Source organism: Leptopilina boulardi, unplaced genomic scaffold (assembly GCF_019393585.1).
Source record: "Leptopilina boulardi isolate dan_hultmark-lab unplaced genomic scaffold, ZJU_Lbou_2.1 LbouV2_248, whole genome shotgun sequence".
In the NCBI taxonomy this organism is placed as follows: domain Eukaryota; kingdom Metazoa; phylum Arthropoda; class Insecta; order Hymenoptera; family Figitidae; genus Leptopilina; species Leptopilina boulardi.
In genome coordinates this window covers 2,993,920-3,017,461 of record NW_026137805.1, presented here as the reverse complement: position 1 = coordinate 3,017,461, position 23,542 = coordinate 2,993,920, and the positions used below count along the sequence as shown (strand labels likewise).

General features: G+C 26.7%; 2 protein-coding genes across 4 annotated transcripts in view; one reads left to right on the top strand and one right to left on the bottom strand.

The window, feature by feature from the left end:
• LOC127280606 (uncharacterized) overlaps positions 1 to 23,542 on the bottom strand; it is a 263,749-nt gene that overhangs the window by 118,058 nt on the left and 122,149 nt on the right. The window lies entirely within an intron of this gene.
• The window catches only part of LOC127280622 (uncharacterized), a 51,596-nt gene that overhangs the window by 7,384 nt on the left and 20,670 nt on the right, over positions 1 to 23,542 (top strand). Inside the window, exon 2 of the mRNA XM_051303756.1 lies at positions 7,863 to 7,927. The gene's annotated coding sequence lies outside the window, so the exon portion shown is untranslated. The remainder of the gene's footprint in view (positions 1 to 7,862; positions 7,928 to 23,542) is intronic.

Sequence of the window (23,542 nt, the reverse complement as noted above, 5' to 3'; positions counted from 1 at the left end):
TGGACCAAGAACATGCGTTCTTCTGATAATGTAAATAATATTTTGATTTAAATCTTATTACTTACTAGAGCCAACATTACAAAGATTTAAATGAATCAAATGCAATAATTGATTTGACTACTGATATTCTTAGAACAAGAAAATATTTTATACTCATAGAAGTCGATTAACTTTTTGATCGAATTCCATATTTTCTTGTATCAAGAACATATGTTCTTTTTTCAAATATACTGCACCAAGTAAATGGTTTTCTTGAAACAGTAGCATAATTGATTTGACCGTATTCAGTCCCACGATTTTCTTGAACCAAGTAAATAAATTTTCTTGGTTCAATACTATTTTTTTTCAGTGTACCCACATATAATATATTTTTTTTGTTAAGTTAAAAAAAACAATTGTTTCAAATTGTAATTTTAAATAACAGCTTTGTTTAGTATTTTTTTTTTTTGTAAAAAGAGAACATTTTTTTCGAAATAAAAAAAGAAATGTCACCGATTATCGTGTACTCATATTTGGAGATTAATATGAATACTGGCTTTGAAATTCGGTATTGTCATTTTAGTCCGTTTCGACACTCATACATTAACTATTTGATGTACAAGTAACACAAGGACTAGGTTATTTTTTTGGAAAATTTGAAAAAACCTACCGTTAAGGGGGGATCGAACTCGCGACGCTGTTCGTCTTTTGTTCTTAGCCTTACCGCCCATGAACAACGAAACGAGTAACAGTAATATCCAGAAACTTGAATCGGTCGAAAATTATGTATAAGCGGGAATATTTCACAGAATTTATTATTATTAATTATAATATTATACTTAATATAATTAAATAATTAGTAATAAATATATTATTTATTATTAAAATGGAATAAAATATTAATATTTTAAAAGTTTCTATTTTCAATAAAAAGCAAAATACAAAAAAATAAATCAACTAAAATTAAATATGAATTTAATTAATTAAATATTATTACTTAAAAAATTAAAAACGAAAGTCATTATCAATAACTATAGTTCTTTCTATAAATAAAGGATCTATGTCACGTTAGTTACATTAAGAAATTAAAAAAACTGAAGCAGTTGGAAAAATATTTTTAGTTGAGTACTTGGAAAAAGTAATTTAGTTGATATTACCTTTTTACCAGTATAATATGAAGACACTCAACACGTGTGTGCCAGAGTAGTGTTCACTTTTTTTTCATTTTTATTGTATTCCTTGCAATTTAATTTTTTCTTGACCAGTTAACTGAAATCTCTCTGGGAATGAGAGACTTTTTAAAATGAAAACACTTGAAAAATCTCATTTTACACATCGTTATTCCTTCAGATTTGCCGATAAAAATGAAATTAAAATGAACTAATTTAAGAAAGTTTTGCACACAAAAAATATATATTATAAATGTTATAAACCCTATGTAGACGCTTGCATTTTATTTTTGAACCTATAAGAACTCTCATTGTTCAAACCTAGCTAATATTTGTATTGTTAGATTTTAGACTTGTTTGGAATTAAGAAAAATTAGTTTTTTTTTAAATATTGTTTTGGAACTAAATTAGTTCAAAAACCTTGTTGAAATGTTATTAAATGTTAATTTAGAGTTGTTTGAAATTTGTTTCAATCAAGTTTTAAATTGTTTAATTTAATGTTTAAAACTTTTTTTTATATAAATATCATTTTTAAATTAGTTAACTTGAAAATTTCGTAAAAATGCACTATTTTTTATGGTAAGTTTCATTAAAAGATATTTTGTATAAACAAAAGATAGTAATCATGTATAGATGAACAATGAAGAAAATCATTGAAAATGTACATCTATACTATATAGTACGTACCCGTATCAAAATTTTATCATTCTCCTTTACAGATGATGCACACAAACAGAGCAGTTATTGTGTGACAATAATTTTCAACGTTTATCTGATTTCACGATCATAGTTTTGTTGAATTGCGGACATTGTTTTGTGTCATATTCAAAAGTATCTTTAAATTAGCCTTTATTTTTTTCTTTTTTTTACATATAATATATTAAAAACAAATAATTATTTATTATCTACACGTGCATAAATTTGTTTTAATTTTTAGAAAACAATAAATATCCTCTATTTTGAAAAAAACAATTTTATTTTCAAACTCCAATTTTCTGATTTTTCCCTAAAAAATTTCACACGTTGAAAAAATAATAATATAATTGTGAGTGCCGCGAGTGGCAGTTTCTTTGTTTAAAAAAAATATTTTTGTTGCTTTTTTCAAATAGTGCTAAACTCTGTTTTGGGGATCGTTAAAAATGATCATAAATAAAAAATGTCATGTTTCACAGCTTGATTGCTATTTCTTCAGTGAAAAGTTACGATGACAATAAATTAAATTATATTTTGACCGAAAACAAAAAAGAAAAATAATACCTACATTGCATTGTTTTAAAAAAAATATAATTCTTTTTTCAAATATATTTTTGTTTTAAAACTATTAAAATGAAATAAAAAAAATGCCAACCAGGAAATTATTAATTCCAAATCTATTGTCGAAAACTGGTTTTAAATTAATTTTTTACCAAATTTTAAATTGAACCAATTTCAAACCATTAAAAACTGATTGAGCATAAGTTTCAAACATGTTCAAACTGGTTCATACACAAATTTAAAAAATTTAACAAGTTTTTTTCAAACAAATAAAATTTTTCTTTTCTTTAAACTTTAAAGTCAAGAAATATAGTATATATTTATTCTGAAAAAAGTATTTAACATTCGTTAAATTTTATGTTTATGAAGTTTAATTAGATTTTGAAATTTTATTGAGATGTTAAACAACGTCAAAAGCACATCGTACATATATTGTTAATTATAAATAATGTCAACAATATGTTTCACTTTAAACTGGAGATTTTCGCCGGAAAATAAAGAACTATATTTTCTGTTTTCTATGAATAACATATTATATACATATATATACTCTAGCACGAATATTCGTAAAACGTAAACTTTTCTATATATAGATATATATTTTAGCATATATATAGTTTTTATCTCAAAACTTGTTGAATAGCGTCAGTTAATCATAAAATATGTTGAAATGTGTTATGTAGACATTAAACAATTTTTACTCCGTCATTTTTAACTTTTGTATTTTATACCTTCTTTTTTTAGCTTTAGTATTAAAAACGAATTATAATTGAAAATAAACACTCGTATAAAGAGAAATAAATTATAGAAATATTTTGCAAATAAAATTATTTTAAAACTAAACAGAAAATTAAAAGGCATTAAAATAAGCTGCAACGCTTATTATTTTAATCCACTTTGGTATTAAAATAAGCAAAATTGGATTAAAAAAATAAGCGTTGCAGCTTATTTTAATACCTTATAATTTTCTGTGTAAAAATTTTATATTTTTTTATAGAAATCTATTTTATTATGTATTAATCAAAACTGAATATTAAAATTTGGAGGGAAATTTAAATTGCAAATAGTTTAAAATGAATGCGAATTGAGAAAGAATTACGTAATTTTCAATGGAGAAAATTTTCACCTGGTTACATGAGAGAAAACTCGACTATTTTTCCTCTAGAGACTTTTTAACGATCCAGCGACAATTATTAACGTTTTTTTAATAAAAAAAATTCGCAATTCTATCATTAAAAGCTTTTTTTCATAAAGAGACATATAAATTGTAGAAAAAAGTGTTTTTATATATAAAGCGAGTCAGCGACAGCGAATAGTTAATATTTAAAAGTACAGTAATATTAAAATTTTTTTTAGATGTACTTTTCTTATAAGAAAAGTTTTTTTTAATTTTACATAATTTGTTAAAATTAAATGAAATTATTTACTATCCTTAAACAATAATTTAAACATAAATCAAAAATTTTTAGAGAAGCTTTAAAAAACACTTTTTTTAATGCCTAACTCTTTTTGTTAATGGAAAAATATTGTTTTTTTAATTTTCCTTCAATTTAAATTGAGAAATAATTAATTTTTTGATGAAATTTTTTAAAAAATTTCTATTAATATTAATTTTTTTTAAGTTGATAAAAATAAAATATTTGTCACTTGTGGAAAATGAGTGAATAACACATATAATATGACAATATAAATTTTTACAAACTGTAATTAAAAACTTTACAGTCAATTTGTTAGCAAATGTTTTACTATAATTACATTTAGGAAATTTTAAACCCGTTTTACAAAATATAGCATACATTATGTGAAATTTATTTATCTACCTTTAGTGATAAAACACTGTGAAGAACTTAAAATAAAAAAAATTTATTTAGATAAATTTACTTCTCCTATATTTATCATTTTTCCATAACTTTTGTTACTTTTCAATTTTCTAAACACTTTATTGAAAAAGATTTTTATAACGAGATTTTGTGCCTATATATGTATATGTATATAAAGCAATTAACATAACAGGGTAAGAAGATATTCTGGTAATAAAAATCGTATTACATGTGAGTGGTGATAAAATTGCCTGAATATGTTAGTGTAAATTCGCATTGGGAATAAGTGACACAGCGATGACTCGTATGTATATATATATATATATATATATATATATATATATATATATGTACGGATTGCCAGTGCGAATATGTGATGATCATTCCCTAAGGGGGTTTTTCACATATATAGAAGACAAACTAATGAGCATGGAGCGAAAAGTGGGCTGCTGATTGGAGAGAGAGAAAAAAAGTAAAAAAGGTAAAAAAAGAAAAAAAACAAGGATCGATAACCAATTCTCTGTACACTTCATATAAGCATCTTTCTTTCTCTCTTTTTTTCTCTCTTTTCTGACAATGGAAAGAAACCTTGGCCCTTGTTGCAAAGTGCAAGCGTGAATTTCTATCTGAATGTGTCTGTGCAATTCATGACGAGATCTCTTTCCATTTTCACAAATACAAATTTACATTTCAAGAATACTATATATATGTACATACAAGAATCATGGATAAAAAGCCAAAAGAGGCTTTACGCAAAGAGAGTCAAGTGCACTTGAAATATTTAACGTCCTATTCCACCCATAGTTTAGAGGTGCTTTAAAAATACGCCCAATTTTTTCATAAGCGTTAAAACCAGTACAAAAAATCCTCGATTCATTTTATCTGATAAATATTTTATGTTATGAAAAAATTATTTTTTGGCGCCTTATTCGAAATTATAATATTGAGGCATATTTTTTTTATTTCTCTCTAATATTTAAATATTTTTAAGTAAAAAAAGTTTTTTTTAAATATTTAGGAATTTGGTTTAAATTTGGCGCTACATTATCGTGAGTAGCGCACTGTTGCATTTGCGTTACTTTGATATATCACCTGTTGCTGTATTATTTTAGAGCCAAATACAATATAGTTCCGTGAATAAAAAAAAAGTGCTCTGAAAAGATAGGTCTGAGAAACAATAAATTATAGGTTACATTTATGATAATTTAATAGAGTGTAATATAGACGTAGGCATCAGTTTCATTTCTCATTTTATAAGTCATTGTATAATTATTATAAAACGTCAATTTGTAATTTCTTAAAAACATTATCACATTTTCATAAATTTTTATTTTATATATTACATCAGTCTCAGGGAAAATCTCACTGATTGAAATCAGTAGCTATAATTTTTTACTGATTCTAATTTAGAGAGAATTTTAAAAATTAAAATTAATCAATAAAATAATAATAATAGTATTTTCGCAACAGAAAATATTTTGCTTCTGTTTTAAAACGAAACTTTCTTCTTACTTTTTTTCACTTTCAGGATTATATATAGTGAAATATTTCATGACTTGAGATTAGTGGAATGCTACTTGATTACCTTTTGCGAATTATGCAAATGAGTGTTTTATCAGCCAGTGAAAAAAAGTCTTTTTGATCAAAGAAGTTCATTAAATAGCGGTCAAAGAGATTCTCTTATTCTATATAAAACGTGTGCGTTGTAAAATCGTCAGTATAATTAAATTTTGTTACTTTGTAGGTGATGGTGATATCATTTTATTTAAAAAACAAAAATAACATTTCCATGAGGTATATTTTATATGGAACATAAAAATAATACAGATAATTTTTTTAAATTTCTTGAATTTTCAGTTATGAATCGAAGGAGTTTTTTCGTTTGACTGGGTATTATAATGATTTTTTTTGGAAAATTTTACTTTTTTTTATTATTATAACTGAATGTTCAATGACCTGAAATTTTCTTCGCAATATTCACATGATCGAGTTTTTTAATCTTAAAAATTTCCATGAATTTCACTTCTTTGGTTATTTTCAAAAATTATATATTTAAATGGTAATAATTTTCTGTATACATAATATTATGTATTATAATAATCTACAATTTTTGGCTAGCAAAAAAATATTGTGTTTTATTTTTTTTTATTAGTTAGGTATGTTTACGGTAGATCAGACTTTATAAAATTTAAATGTAAGTCAAAAAATAAGGGTAATTTGTATGCAAAAAACACCCTAATTTTTTGTAATTTATACATTTAAATTTTTAATAAAAATATTTTATTTTACATTTTGACCAGCAAGAACTCTCTTTTGCCTCTAGAAAAAAATATATACTTATTCACAAAAAAACAGAGTCAACGATCTGAAAATGTTTGTAACACTATTTTTTTTATCACCCTCGCCGATTTGTCATTTCAGTCTATATCAGCAATGAACATTCTCTTTGGATTTTTATTACTGAAAGTGTACTTTTAGCTGCGTTCTTTTTTATGGCTCTATAACGAAAAGATTACGTTTCCCACGGGAAGAAAAGTTAATTTATCTCAAAATTGACTGGATTTTTGTTAACCTCAAGAGAAACACATACACGTTTAGGTACTACAAGCAAAACTATTTCACACCTAATTAACGATATATAACACTGACCATTTGATACTATAGTAAATAAGAAAAAAAAATTGGAAAAACAAAACTACTGGGGGGATTAAAAAGTTTTTTTACCCAAAAAAGAGATTAATTTAAAATATTAATTACAATTATTATGATTATAAATTTTACTATAATTAGACATTTTTGGCAATTTGTGATTCCAACAGTTGAAAGTTTTTGCGGCAAATTAGTGTTGTTATTTTATAAACTATTTTTATAATAATAATAATTTTCGTTTATCCCGACTCTAATTGCATTTTAGTTGTTGTTTTTTCAAATATATATATATATATATACCGGCATATGAAATAGGCAATATATGTGTCACGTTTTCATATATAAACTAATTAACCTGCCATTCTCGACGAGTACACAATAGAAATATATATATATATATATAGTGACGTCAATTAAATTTTACGAAAACATTTCCGCTTGTTTTCCTCACCGATATTTCATTAATATATAACTCTTTTACAATGATGCCGACGACGCAAATTCAATTTATATACGGTCTGATCGGAGAATCATCAATAATGAAATTTGAATTGTGAATGGTTAACTAAGAACAGATTGACCATATGTATATATTATTTGAAAACAAAAAATAACACAAAAATTGAAAGTTTAAACATCATTAATTAAAAAACAAATTCAACACACAAAATTTAATAAAGAATTATTTCACGGAGAGAAATAGATGGTAAGAACTTATGATCTTAAGATGGTAAAAAGTAGATGTTATCCGGTACTATCAAAGATGTTACAAAAAGTATGGTTATGTTACCCACTACAATCTGGATAGTAACTTATAGAATCTAGATTGCTGTCCGTATATGTAAGATCAAATATGGTACCTGGTACTATCTAGATAGTACCCCGTACCATCTTTTTATCCCCGTGTTAAAATTTCAGAAAAAAAAAATATTTTAAATTTGAATAAATAAAATTTACAATAATTTTAATTTTGCGTGAAATTTGTTTTTAGGTGAGGACGTTTGAAGCACGCGGACCAGAAGTGTAAACTTGGAAAAAAACTACTCATCAATTTTGGTATGTATTTGTATTTACAGTAAAACTATCATTTATTTTTAAAAATAAAGAAAAATCTTACAAAATAGGTCAATTATAGAAAAATCGTGAAGGTAAGACCAGTTTTCTCTAAATAGGGCATTAGACAGAAACAGCGTTTTTCTGAACAGTACCCCAAAATATGAATTATGTTGACATAATATAACATAAAAACGTATTATAGTTTGTACTGAGAGTGATTAATCGAATGATTTATTATGTGAGGAAATAATTCCCGGTAAATGAATATATACAAATATAGCATGGCTTATATTTCGCGCTTGTAAGGTAATCCCCGTGCGGTTAGTCGTGCTAAACATCCAATTACATGGACTGTAAGCTTAACCATGTCCTAGCGAGACGAAGTACACGACGACGTTCCTTTTGTCGCTTATATATGATTATTCCACGCCAAAGTGTAAGTCTATCTGCAATTGCATCTCCGATTTTTTTGAGATTTTTTTTTCTTTTAGTACTAACTGAGACTAGCTTTCATGAATTTTTTCAAATTTTTTCAGCAAGCCGTTTTCGAGTTATGGAATTTTGAAAATTGGAGTAGAATTTTCATGACTTTTAATTTTTGAATGCTCATAACTTCCTTAAAAATGCATCAATTTTAAATGTCTTTTTTTCAAAATGTGTGTTTTTAAACGTACCTTTCATTTGACGTACTGATCGATTTTTCAAAAAAAAACTACTTCTTACGAAACTTTTAAGCCTAGCCCGATAATGGGCAAACGATTTTTACAATATTTTCGGAATTTTACAAAAATTTTTGAATTTTGAATTTGTAAAAATATTTTTTTATACTACGTACTTTTAGGTATTTTGATGCGCTGATTACGAAAATCATAGTGACAATACCCAAAAATTTGATTTTTATGGCGAAAACCATAAAAAAGTCCCAAAATTTATGTTTTTTTTCGTTTATTGAGTAAAATATGCAAAATGAAAAAAAATGCATCAAATATAAAAAATGTATTTTAATAAGATCTATAACTTTTGTTTGAACATTTTTTTTAAATATTGCATATTTTACCCAATAAACGAAAAAAAAACCATAAATTTTGGGACTTTTTTTTATGGTTCTCGCCATAAAAATCAAATTTTTGGGTATTGTCAGTGCATCAAAATACATAAAAGTACGTAGTATAAAAAAAACCAAAAATATTTTTAAAAAATTCAAAAATCTTTGAAAAATTCCGAAAATATTGAAAAAATCGTTTGCCCATTATCGGGCTAGGCTTAAAAGTTTCGTAAGTAGTTTTTTTGAAAAAATTTAAAAAAATCGATAAGTACGTCAAATGAGAAAAATGACTTTTTATCATTAAAACTCAAAAATTTGATAGTAATATCGTTTGAAAAAAAATTTCGATTTTTTTTGGAAAAGTACGTTTAAAAACACACATTTTCAAGAAAAGACTTTTAAAATTGATGCATTTTTAAGACAGTTATGAGCATTCAAAAATTAAAAGTCATGAAAATTCTCCAATTTCAAAATTCCATAACTCGAAAACGGCTTGCTAAAAAAATTTGAAAAAAATCATGGAAGCTAGTCTCAATTAGTACTAAAAGAAAAAAAATCGGAGATTCAATTGCAGATGGACTTACGCTTTGGCGTGGAATACATCATACATATATATATATATATATATATAAAACCTACATTAAACCTAATCTCAACTTAAATTAGACCTCTATATATTAATCCTACAGTGCACCTGTATTGTCAACTACTTTTGCGGAACGATTGGAAATTTTTTTTATTATTTAAGAAAAACTAATCCAAAGAATGGATATATATCATCAATTATAATAAGAGACGAAATTAATTTATTGTAGAATTGTTCAATGCATTTATGTATACACTGAGAGAAACGATTGGTTGTGATTACCATTTCTTTAGTAAGAGTATTGTTGCTAATTTATATTAGTTACTGTTACCATTTAGTTAGTCAGGTAACTAATTAAATAGTCATTTCAACCAACTAATTAGTTAAAGTAACTAATAAAATAGTTATGCCAACCAATAAAGTAGTAACCACAACTGATAAATTAGCTGCAGTATAGTTTACTAACTAAAAATGGTAACCCCAACCAATCTTTTACCTCACAATCAATGTATACTAATGCATTGCAATAATAGTTACATGTAGGTACTCTGCCAGGTTTTGAATCGACTATATAGACATATACATAATATTGATACGCGAAAATTAAGAATTTTTCTGTTACACACTACATTTTCCCATTCGCAGACTTGTCAAGGGTATATTGTGTGGCCTTTACTTGTTGCATCCTTCACACGCTTACATCGATTTCTCGGACTATACTTACTATAATATATATATATATATATATATATATCCACGACGAGTTTTACTTCTGGTAAACACGAACATAAACTCGCTAACTTTTTTTTCTTGATAAAGACGGCAGAAAGTAAAAAAAATTTCAAACTAATTTCCGGAATTCAATAAACTGCAAGTAAAAAAGGTTTTCCAGGAGTTTTGAAAGCTACGCAATTTTTACTTCCAGGATATATATACATATATAGGTATATAAAATTGATAGAGAAATTCACCCAAATTTTCCATTACACAGTTTTCTGAGGCTCTCAAATTGAGACCATAAACAGCATCAAAACGTTGCATTATCAACAATTTGATACAATTTTTAACTATTGGCATTTTATTTAGACAAAAATTTATTAACCGAATATTTTAATTTTAGGAATTTACATTTGAACAAATTTTTTTTTATTATTGAGACTTTTATTTGCTTCAATTATTTTAATTTTGTAAAATTTAATTAGGAGAAATTTTCAATTATTTGTTATTTTCATTAGTCTAAAGTTTTAATTATGGGAAATTTTGTTTTTGTAGCATTTTTAATTATAGAACTTTTAATTTGTCCTATGTCACATTTTTCAAATTGTCAATCGTTTATGTTCGTTCAATTCTTATTTATAATTTGCCAATAATTTATATATATACATATATATATATATATTTTTTTTTTGCAAAATATTGCATTTTTACTTGAAGAATATTTTCAATTCAACTACATTTTTTGTATATATGTATAATCTCAGAAATTTATTTCCTTTTGAAATTTAAATTCTAATATATTACATTATATGCTATGCATTTTTAAAGTTTTTTTCCTCTTGTATTATGTTTCATTATATGTATATATATAGAGAAAGATTTTTCATATTTTATATTTATTTATATAATCTTGTTCTCATTTTATATAATTTCTAAGCTATATTTATATTTTTACCCTGTGCATTTAAATCTTATTTTTAAACCAACTAATCAATATGGTCCTGGGAGCTCAGTGCACGTACAATAAAATTCACACATTATATATCAGTAAAGCTCGTGATTTATAGAGTTACTCGACTGAAGAACGGCATTAGCAGAACTTTAAAAGCACTGCGAGTCAGTTTTATCTTCTTTTTTTTTTTTTTTTTTTACATTATTGTTATATTTTATTTCTATTACAATTTGTATTTTATTTATTTTTATTATTTATAACAATCCAAATTTTTTTCTTGCAAAAAATAATATAAAATCATTTGATGTCAATCTTGCTTGGTATATACAATTTATTTAAAATAAATCTTATTACTCAGTGGGAAATTGACACTGCGGTAACCATTGGGCCATTATAGGACCAATGATGGTCCAATATTGGGCCACTCTTTTGTCAATGGTAAATTTCCCACTGGGTAGACGTAAAACTCACTTGGCAAAATATTTCCATTTCATAATTCTTATTTAATATAAATCTTACCGTTGCAAAAATATCACTTGACACGTGTTTCATTTACCAAATGAATTTTTTGTCAAGTGAATTTTATGACAAATGAATTTTATGCCAAGTAAGTGATAATTATGTTAAATACGATTTTGAACGTGAAATGATTTTTATTTCTCAATTGATATTTTATGTCAAGTGGGATTTGGGGAAATATATTCATGTGCCTTTGAAAATTTAATCTTGCCAAGAGACGTTCAAGGGAAACAATAGAGAGAGAGAGAGAGAGAGAACAGTACACTATATAAAACGACCTCCATATCTTGAATCACATTTTTCAATGTGCATTTACGCGAAAAGTTTTGCGAGTACACACTTTACAAGATTAAAGGGAGAAATAATGTATTTTTATGTCTTTCAAATTGTATATATGTATATATAGAAAAATTTGAATGTAATGCAAGATTATATTTTTTAACACTCAACAAATGTGAAAGAAAGAAAAATACCTTTCTATTCTTTCAACACGGAAATCTCAATTTTCGTTTAGTAAAAAAAATTTTATTTTCCAAAATTTTATTTAGCGAATTATTCAAAATTATTGGAATCTTTATTTGACCTAAACTTTTAATTGACAAGAATTTTATTTAGTAATATTTTTGAATACCTAATTGAAATTTAAATTTCGTTAAACTTAATACGAAAAATGTTTTGTAAGTATAATAATTAGAGTTTTTTTTCAAAAAATTGATTTTTTAGAAACAAAAATGACTTTTTTCGTTTATTGTTTGTAACGATAATTTTTTTTTTTTAATAAATTTTGACCTCATTATTTTTGTCATTTTGTTCGTTTATTATATATTCGTTTATGTTCTATATTTATGTATCGATTGTTCCGTTTTTCAAATGTAAAATAAGTAAAATTACAAAAACCGGTCAAACATTTTCGTCCTGGCACCTTCGCGTCTCACCTATCGAGAGAAATGGATCTTTCCAGGTAAGTAGGTCGAAGTTCAAGGTATGTTGGCTATGGCTTAAAGGAAGCTTGAAACTATCATCATATTGTGTATACGTTCTTTGAATCCCGAGACCAATAAATCATAATGAAGATCAAATTTTATTTTAACAACATATAACTAAAAAAAAAAAAAAAATTTTTTAAGTATTCTCAAAGTAAGAGGAACTTTAAAGAGCGTGTTTTTCATTTTGATTACAATTATTTTTTTCATCTAACATTCTTCCTTTATAAATAAGAGAATTTAAAAAAATTAAAATTCCACCAGTTGGAAATTTGGGTAAATAGAAATTTCACAATTTAAACAATTGGGCAAATGAAACAATTTTTCAACATTTCTTAATTTTAAGAAAATATGCAAAAATTTAAAAAATGCATACCTACTCTCTAAATTTGAATCAGCTAAAATCCGCTGATTGGCAGCGAATAGTCGCTGATTGAGAAAGCTATAAGTATGCAGCTGCGAATCAGCGACTAACAACTATTTCAATCAGCGGAATACTCCATTTTAAAAATAAATTTATCTTCCGACGAAAATGACCGACGTTCGCCGATTCGTGTTTCGCTATTTTATTAGCTGTATCCGCTGATTTGCAGTGAAAACTTTATTTGCTGATTCAAACAGTGAAATTTTAGCTATTTCAAATTTAGAGAGTAAATAAATTTTATCGAACATATAGTAATTAATTTTTGAAAATTATATTTTCTTATTACATAAACATTTTTTTATATTTTATGTCATACGTTATAAATAGGAGAAAAATTTTCTCTGAACTTTCGTTCAATTTTTATAACATATATATTTTTTCTTTTTAATATAAGATGAATGATTGTTGAGCAGGAAAAGTCAATTTCCAAGAAATCTCGCTTTAGGTATATTATCTTATTCATGTGCGCTTCATTTCCACGCTCGGGCAAATTGATGAAGAGCACAAAAGTGAAGTATATATGTATATACATACGTAAGTCGTGACTATGGGTCCATGGAAAATTAGAACAAGACGCCCCATCAAAGATCACCTAATCATGGATTATTTCAAAGAGGGATAACATTTTCAGTTTTCTGTATTAAGATTGAACAATTTTATAAATTTATCTTATAATTTTAAATTTCTTTCATGCATATACATAATAATAATACGTAATTTTTCAAATAATTATTTCAATTCAAATTCACTAACAATTTTTTAAAAATTTAATAGACGATAATACTAAAAGCTTTTTTGAATGAATTACAAAAACAAATTTTTTTATTGGAAATTTTTTATTAATAACAAAGTTTGAAATATTGTTTAAAAAATGTCTTTGATGAAAATATTGCACATTTTATCTACACTATATGAATTTATTATTAACTTTACTAATTGACACGCTCGATATTTTTAATAAAAAAAACAGCTGGATTAATAAATCTTTTCTTTTTTTCTAACAGTTCAGGTTATATTATTGTTAATATTTTTGTTTTTAAATATTTTGTTTGTTCTCTATCTTTTTATAAAATGATTTAAATTTTATGAAACGTGCATTGTAGATAATAAAGGAGAGAATGTGCCCATGGCAATTGCACACAATGTTTGATAAAAAGTAGCCAATGAGTTGAAATAGTAATGAGAGAAACACTCTAAAACGTATAATTGAGTAATATACATAAAATTCTGAAGACGCGCGTTGAAATTGCCCTACCAGGGCCCTTGTAGGGAATGAAACTCCACACCTAATCAGGGCGACCAGAAAATGTGGATTTCACAATCAGGGCCACATCATGCGCGGTGTTTCATTCCCTAATAGGGCAGCCTGATCCGGCCCCGATCTGGGCCCTGGCAAAATTTCTGCACGGGGAATGAAAAGAGTAATAACGGAAATAATAAAAAAAAGGTGTACATAAAACATGAAAGTCACACTCTCTTAATTTGAATCACTGAAATAGCTAGAAGTCGGTTACTGAATCATTTAGTGAAATTTTCACTGAAAATCAGTCATATATCACTGATTTCCAGTGAAAATTTTACTAAATGAATCAGTCAATCTGTTTTACCCATTACCGATAATACAGATTGACTGATTCATTTAGTGAAATTTTCACTGAAAATCAGTGATATATGACTGATTTTCAGTGAAAATTTCACTAAATGATTCAGTAACCGACTTCTAGCTATTTCACCAGTGAAATTTCACTGATTCAAATTAAGAGAGCAAATAAGCCGTTATTACAATAATAAAAAATACGCTATAGGAAAATTTTTCGCACAAATGAGGAAAAACAATCATTTCTTTTCAATAAAATATATATATATATTTTTTAATTAAAATATAAAATAAAAAGTACCTATCTAAAGGGGTCGTGCACATCGTACGTCACGCAAACAGGGGGAGGGGGTATCCAGAGATTAAAAATGGCGCTAATGTATGGAACCAAATGTGACATAGGAGGAGGGGTAAAAATAGCGTGACGTATTATATGCACGACCCCAAAAACAATTTCATTAGAAACTGAAAAATACTAAAAACTACTTTTAAAAGTTTATAAAAAAAATGCAGAAAAAATTAAACGAAAAGTTTTTGGAATTTAAATACATAATACATATGTAGGTATATACTGAACTTGATAAACTACTTTCAAGTAGTATAGGTCTATAAATAGTCAGCCCATAAAGTTAAACAGTTAAAATTGTGATTATGTTTCAAAAAAAATATATTTCACAATTTATTTCTTGAATTTCGAAACAAAGAGAAAATAAAAGATAACTTGCAAAAAGAGAATAAAAAATTACAAACCAGTTGTAAACAAAAACAGTGTAAATTGTTATTTTCATGCACTTTTATTTTTTCTGATTGAAAGTGATGCAGTACAATGCAATATATATATATACATGTAGAGGCATTCTTTCATGCCAAACCAAATTTCACTAAAGCAATCACTGCTGTTAAACGCAAAAATAGGTCGAAAGCAAATACTCTCTAAATTTGAATCAGCTAAAATCCGCTGATTGGCAGCGAATAGTCGCTGATTGAAAAAGCTATAAGTATGCAGCTGCGAATCAGCGACTAACAACTATTTCAATCAGCGGAATACTCCATTTTAAAATAAATTTATATTCCGACGAAAATGACCGACGTTCGCCGATTCGTGTTTCGCTATTTTATTAGCTGTAACCGCTGATTTGTAGTGAAAACTTTATTCGCTGATTCAAACAGTGAAATTTTCGCTAATTCAAATTTAGAGAGTATTTCACAAGTGAAATGCGACTTTACGCTGATAAATTTCATTCACTGCCCAATACGTGGACAATAAACAAATACCATAAATTTCTATTTTCAATTTAAAATTTATTTTGTTGTATTTTATTATTATACAAAAAACGGGTCATAAAACATGAATATATAAATGTTGGACTTATTTTTAATTAGAAAAATATTAATTTTAAATATTCTTAATTTTGTCAAATTTGTAACATACAATTTTTATTAAAAAAATGTTTATTTTATAAATATTTTAATTTAAAACATTTCTAATTAAAAATTTTTTACTTAAAAGAAGGTTTTTAAGAAACTTTAAAGCAAAAAAAAATCGTTTATTTAAAAAGTCTTTAAAAAATGAACAAATTTTAAAGTAAAAGAATTTTTACATTAAAAATTATTTGAATTTTTAATTTGAGAATTTAAGAGTTTTCAATATTTAAAATGTCGTTTCTAAATTATCTTTTAAAATTTTAAAGAAAATCTATTCTTTTATTTATAAAAACATTTTTTAATTTAAAATTTCTTTTCAAAATTTTCTTTGACTTTTTAAAAAGTTTTAAATTGAACCTCCCAATTCTGTAACTCGTTTAGCGCTCGGCCGCGCGCTCTATTGGTAGTCGGGTAGCAGCGAGGGAGCCATTGACACTCGCTGCTACCCGACTACCAATAGAGCGTGCGGCCGAGCGCTAAACGAGTTACAGAATTGGGAGGTTCAATTTAAAACCTTTTCTTACGTTTGGAAATACTTAACAATTTTGTTATTAGTGATCAATTATTTGAAATTATTATATAAAAGGGGCTGTTCACAAAATACGTAACGTTTCCAGGGGGGAGGGGGGTCAAGCTATTTTTTACGGACAGCCAAAAAAATGGCGCTGATGTATCTAACTGACCGTTGTAAAAAAAATTAACAATAATTTATGCCATTTCGAGGCACTCAATCTCTGAATTGAAACGAATTAATGCTTTTAACGGATTTGAATCGGTAATTAAATTTTTGTTATGAAGGATTCAAGTAAAAAGGTCACTAAATTATTTTATACAGCGAAAAGTCATCTATTTAAATTTCATGCACGCGACTAAAATTCATGACATTGAATATACTACCTATAATCAACAATTATTTTCAATTCTGAGATTTTAAAAAAATTTCTTTTTTTTAGAAGAAAATTTGAAATTTTGCAATAAAAAAATGTAAAAGCAATATATATGCAAAAAAATATAGTAAAACTCTCAACATCGTTGATAAGTTAAAGTGTCCCCTGGTTAATCTCAATAATCTGACGGAATTATTGGCATGAAGCCGACGGGGGTCTTTTCTCATTTTTTTTCTTTTTATCGCTTTTCCCCAGCGATGTGATATTCCTGCTGACTGGCCTTACGTTCAATAGTTAATGTGTACAAAAGAGTCTCTGTGTGATGCTCTTAATGGCCAGTGAGTTCCTTTCTGTGAGAAAACCCCGAAGCTCCATAAAAGATACTTAAAAAAAAAATATCTAAGACCGAGCGTACAATACTTTCCTAAGAAACGTGCTCCGATTTTCAATAAAATTTATATGCATGATCTTTCTCATTATATGACAGTCTCACGTTTGCTAGCTTAAGCAAAATCCAATCATCCGAAATATCTTCTCCATGAGTGACGTGGATGTTAAGAGATTAAATTCGTTTCCAATTCCTTCATTCACATTTCGTTGTAGAAAATGAGGATTACAATATATCTTCATTAAATTGTCGAAAAAGAAATTTTTTTTTCTTTTATTTTTAAACTTGTGACACATATTATTATTTCAGTTTGTTATTTGATCCAAAAAATCGGTTAATTATTATCAAATAAATATTTATTTGATAACAGTCAAGCTACAAATTATAATATTTTGTTCTTTAAAATAAAGATTTCGTGTTGGGTTCTTAAAAAATCTCCAAAACTTAAATAATTTGACAAAATGGAAATTAGAAATTTAACTAGAAATCTAATTTTAAAAGTCGTCGATAATATTAATTAATTATTAATTGAATACATTTTTTACTGTGAAAAAAAGTATCAGATATATCTGAAAATATTATTATATCAATTTATCGCGACGAGTTTAAGAAATTAAACGCAACGAATATTTAAAATCGATTGCTGACGTCACGTATAATATGTGTCACGTGTCCTTATAATACTCTAATGAATTTCACGAAAAAAATGGTATTTTAGCAGATTTTCCGACAAAATTTACCTCAAATGCGATTTATCAGTTTTTTTCTTCTTTTTTCATCTCGCTTTTATCATTCCATTCTCACAAATTTCACATATAAAAATTTCATTTTTATTCACATTCTCTTAATTGACTATATTCCACGATAAATTAATTTTGCTTGCGGAAAAAGAAAATTATTTCTTTTCGATAATTTTTTTTTGTATTAAAATTTAACAATTTTTAAATTTAGGTCCTTTTTTAAGAAACGCAAAGGCTGTTATTTCTGAAAAAGAGAAATATAATATCGAAAAAAACGAGAATTGTGATAGTACATAGTAATGCAACTCTCTCTCCCTCTCTCTCTTTCTCTTTATGTCTATAGAAATCTTCTTTGCGGGCACCTCTTATGAACGAGATTTAATTAAAATAGTACCTTGTGCACCCCATTTACACTTTTACCCCACGCACTTGCGTGCATTTTGATTAGCTGCAATCTATCCTAATTAAATAACACACATAAAAAATCTATTTAGGGTCAGTTGGGGTAAATGGGGACAAAATCGCTATTTTTCACAAATTACGTAAGTTTCTTCCATTAAAAGGTAATATTTGCGGGTCTATTTTTTTAAGTTGTTATTTACATTCCCAGGATTAATTTTATGCAGCAGAAAAAAATTTAGATTTAAGCTTTAAACGCATGAAACTGACTGTCCCCATTTACCCCAAAAGTTAGAAAATTTCATAAAATTTGGGGTAAATGGGGACAGCACAGTTTCTAAGAAAGTTTTAAGAAAAAAGTTTCCTTAAGTATATTACTGTATAAAGGGATGAAAAAACTTGAAAGAAATTTGTAGTAGATATATAATAGTTGAACCAATTGAAATTTTTTTATTTTTTTTTTTCATTTCAGTATTTTGTCTCGCATTTGAAAAAAACAGACTTAAAAATCATACCTACCAAATTTTTTTTTATTCCTTATGACTCCCATAACAGAAATTTACTTGAATTTTTTATTTTTGTCAATTTGGTTAATATGACAAGCTGTCCCCATTTACCCTGCTCTCAGAATTTGAATTAGCGAAGCGTCGCTAATTTGCAGCTATAAGTATGCAGCTGATTCAAACAGCATATATACACTGATGAAATAGTGTATATGCGCTAATTATTAATGTATATACGCTGCTTGAATCAGCTGCATACTTATAGCTGCAAATTAGCGACGCTTCGCTAATTCAAATTTTGAGAGCAGGGTAAATGGGGACAGCTTGTCATTATTAACCAAATTGACAAAAATCAAAAATTCAAGTGAATTTCTGTTACGGGAATCATAAGGAATAAGAAAAAAATTTGGTATGATTTTTAAGTCTGTTTTCTTTGAAATGCGAGAAAAAATACTGAAACAGTTTGACTTTGATTTTCAAGTTTTTATGCATTGAGCGATAACTTTTTTTATCTTGCTGCCAATTGTCAAGATAAAAGCTTGGCAATACTCAAAACCTCTTGCAGGTGATCTGAGGTTAAAATATTGACGTTGAACTTAATTTTAAAACTGTAAATTAAACTCCAAAACCTCTTGTCCCCATTTACCCCAACTGACCCTACTCAACAACATATAGTATTTGATTTTCCAAAGTTTTTATATTATTCGTCAGAAAAAAGTAAATTTTAAATATTTTTTAAAATTATAATCAGTATTAGTTATATTTATTTAAAATTTCCCTAAATTTAGAAAAAAATTTAAAGATTTTAACACTTTTACACACTAAAAAAGAAATCTTGATTTCAGCCTATTTTTGAGGCTGAATTTAAGGTGTAAACGGAGTCAGACCAATTAAAAAAGGACAGACTTATGCAAAATATATGGGCTTAATTTAAGGTGTAAACGGTTTAAGACTTTGTTTTTACTGTGTATGGTCAAAATTAGAATGAATCTCATATTATATATTTGTTTTCCTCGTTAAAGGAATGTATAACAGTTGTACACTTAAAATATGTTCAGTGGGACATTTACTCACTTGCGACGATGAGACAATCAGCCATAACGATTTTATTGCCGCCATTATTGGAACCAGCAATTATGACAATTGCCGAGTTCTATATATGTATTAATGTGTGAGTTGTATTTGACAATTCGGAAAATTGGATTATTTTAACATGTAAATGCATTATGTAAATGCAATGTTTACACTGCTTTTATCTTGAATTTAATTCATTTTCGATGACGATGATAATAATGAATTCCGCTTTTTTATACCATAATAATCACAAAAATCAGTTAATGTGTAACTTCATTTCACTTTTACATTTACTTTATTTTTTAAGAATTAAGAAACTGCAAAATCACTAAATTCGCGGTTTTAAATTATTTTAGAAAATATCAAACTGGAATTTCCATGGAAATTCTATGGAATTATTCCAAGGGTCACTTTTGAGGTAATATTTCTATCTGGGCCACTGGAAAATAAAACAGAATTATTATTTTGTTATTATTAATTTATCAAAATTATGATGAAATCATTATCGTAAAATAATATGTATGAAGGTGATATATATAGTGATTGTGATAGTCACGGACATTGTGCACGCCCTGGTATCGTGCGTGCATTATATAACCGGGAAAATCGAACTTATATGCCCACATTAAAAATGACTATTTGTCTGTTACCTATGCCAAATTTATTATTATCAATCATTATAACAATTAACTCAAAAAATAGTTAAAGCGGACAAAATAAATATAACAGAACAATTAAAAGTGACATATATTTTTCTTTTCTTTTTGTATAAGGAAAATAAAGTTAAAAAGATTATTACTCGACAATATTTAAAAAGGATGAAAATATAATTGGAAGAAGTAAATTGGTTTTCATATTAGAAAAGGGGTGAGGGAGCGGGAGATTTACAACTTTTAAGGGAAAGTTAGCGACGTTGCTGAAAATTAAGCGCTTGCGATAGCAAAATATCTTCAACGCGGGTGAGAAGATTTAATGGTGCCGACGAGTCTCTCTAAACGCGCGCGATGTAAACCGATCTCACGCGAGTAAAAACCGCACCGACCTTTAAAAAAAAAAATATATATATATAATTCCGTGAAAGAATTTCATTTGCAAAACAAATTTTACGTCACATAAAGATGATTTTACGTCAGGAGATATAGAGGTATCCCTTTTTATTAAACATTAGCATTATTTTCTTTATTTATTTTTCTGTTTTTTAAATTCAACGTGACGGCATTTTTTCTCCCATCGTACGGTACGAAATAAACATTCCCGTGGTCGTTTATGAAGCTTCTTTCACAGAAATGCTGCTGTTCAAAAATATAATATAAAACGAGACTATGCATTTTTTATATGAAATCTTTTCTCTTGATACTTTTTTTTCTATATAAATGTACAACTTTTTCGAAGTATAAAAATTTTGTGAATAAACAATTAATACAGAGAACAATATTGCTTCTTGCACATTACTAATGAAATAATTATTTTTTTTATTTCTGACTCTTTCTAAAAAGGCAAAAAATGAAGAATATTAGAAAAAGAAATTTTTAGTTCCTGCGTGTCTAATGAATGAAAATTAAAAATAAACATTAGCGATACATTTTTAAATTATTATTAATGTTAATCTATTACAAACTTGAGAGAAAATTTTTGCTAATTTGTTTCAAGTTCACACTCTCATGTATTATTTATTTCCAATTCCACAAAAGTACATATAAATTAAGTTTGTTTGTGCATTAATTAATATATACTCAATCGGTCTCATTAATTTAAAATGCAAAGCGTTTTATTGGATTAATTAATCATTTTTATACGATATAAAATTAACAATAATGAGAACAATTATAAAAAATAAAATAAATTACGAAGACAAATGTATGTTGCAAATAAATTGAAAAAAACTTTGTGTAACATTTTCAAAAAAATAAAACTATTTTGCATGAGACAGCAATTTATAAATAAATGTTTTTTGATAAAAATATGGCGGTGGTTTTGCAGTGGCCGATAATAGACTTTTACGATTTGGAATGGAAAGTCTTGTGAATAAAGCAGAATGCAGATGTGTTATCCAATTATCCTGGTCCAAGTGCTTCTCCTATAGAGTTAGCCTTTGAAACAGGGAGTCTCTTCTATTTTGCAACTATGCAGGTAGTTGTTACGTGTGCAAGTGACCTTGTTTAAATATAACAAAACAATATAAATATATATATATTTACATGTATAATAAATGTGTGTGAGCTTTCTACAAAGAACAAGTATTTAATTAGGCTCTGAAAAATCATGTTTCAAGTGAAATTATAATTTATAGCAAAGTGTATGTATATATCGATCCACTGCAAGAGAGCTACCTTGTGATTTTTCCTCGTAGTAATAATCTTGAGCAACTCTCTTGTACTTTTTCTCTTTTACTTCTTTAAATTAAGCCTTAACATTCTTCAACGAATTTTAAAAGGAAAATATATACTTTGAAACTTGTTCTTTTTTTACTTTCTCTCTCTGATTTTTCTCTTCTTTTTTAAAATTATATGAACACTCGTTACGTTTATTTCAGATTCGTTTAATATTCTAGTGGTTAAAAAGAAAAAAACGTTTCCGTTTTAAATTGCCTCTTTTTATGTTATTTCATTTTAAATTCTATTTTGTGTTAATACGAATTCTTAACTATTTTAAGTTTGTTATATCAAGTTCGACACTGTACTGTTGTGAAAATTGAAATTAAAAAAATAAAGATTTGATGGTCAATTTCGAAGATTTATAAGAAGCCACAAAATGGAAGTGAAGTGATGCGAAATTGAAGTCAGGTAAAGATATACAGTTTATAAACGAAATGAAGCTTGCACAAGCCCCCAGGACTGTTTCATAAATGAAAGCACATTGATATTAATGGAAAAGCCTCTACTGCTGTATATGTATATAACGCGATTAAACATTGTTAATATATCGCTTACATTTAGTATCTTACAATTGTTCGAGACACTCCGAGCCAATGTGAAAGATTCCTCATCATCACTGTAAATTCAAAGGATCCAATTATTTTAGCTCCTGTGAAAAAAAAATATCTTTACATTATTCACATTAATAAACATCTCACATATATAACGTAAAGAAGCTTAAAAATATTATATATCAGATAAATTATAAATAGATTTGAAAAAAGCAACTAGCAAAATAGGGCAAATTGCAATTAAGCTTTCTAGGATATATCGAAATAAATATATATCATATATACGTCTCACGAAGAAATAAAATTCTCTGCAATTTCCTTCTTACTCTGCCCGCCGGACACTGTAGAAATATTACATTTTATTCTATATTTCCCTTAGGAGTTTTGACTTATTTTCTTATACTTGTCGACAATAAGAAGGAAAGGAAAATTGGATTGATACTTTTACAC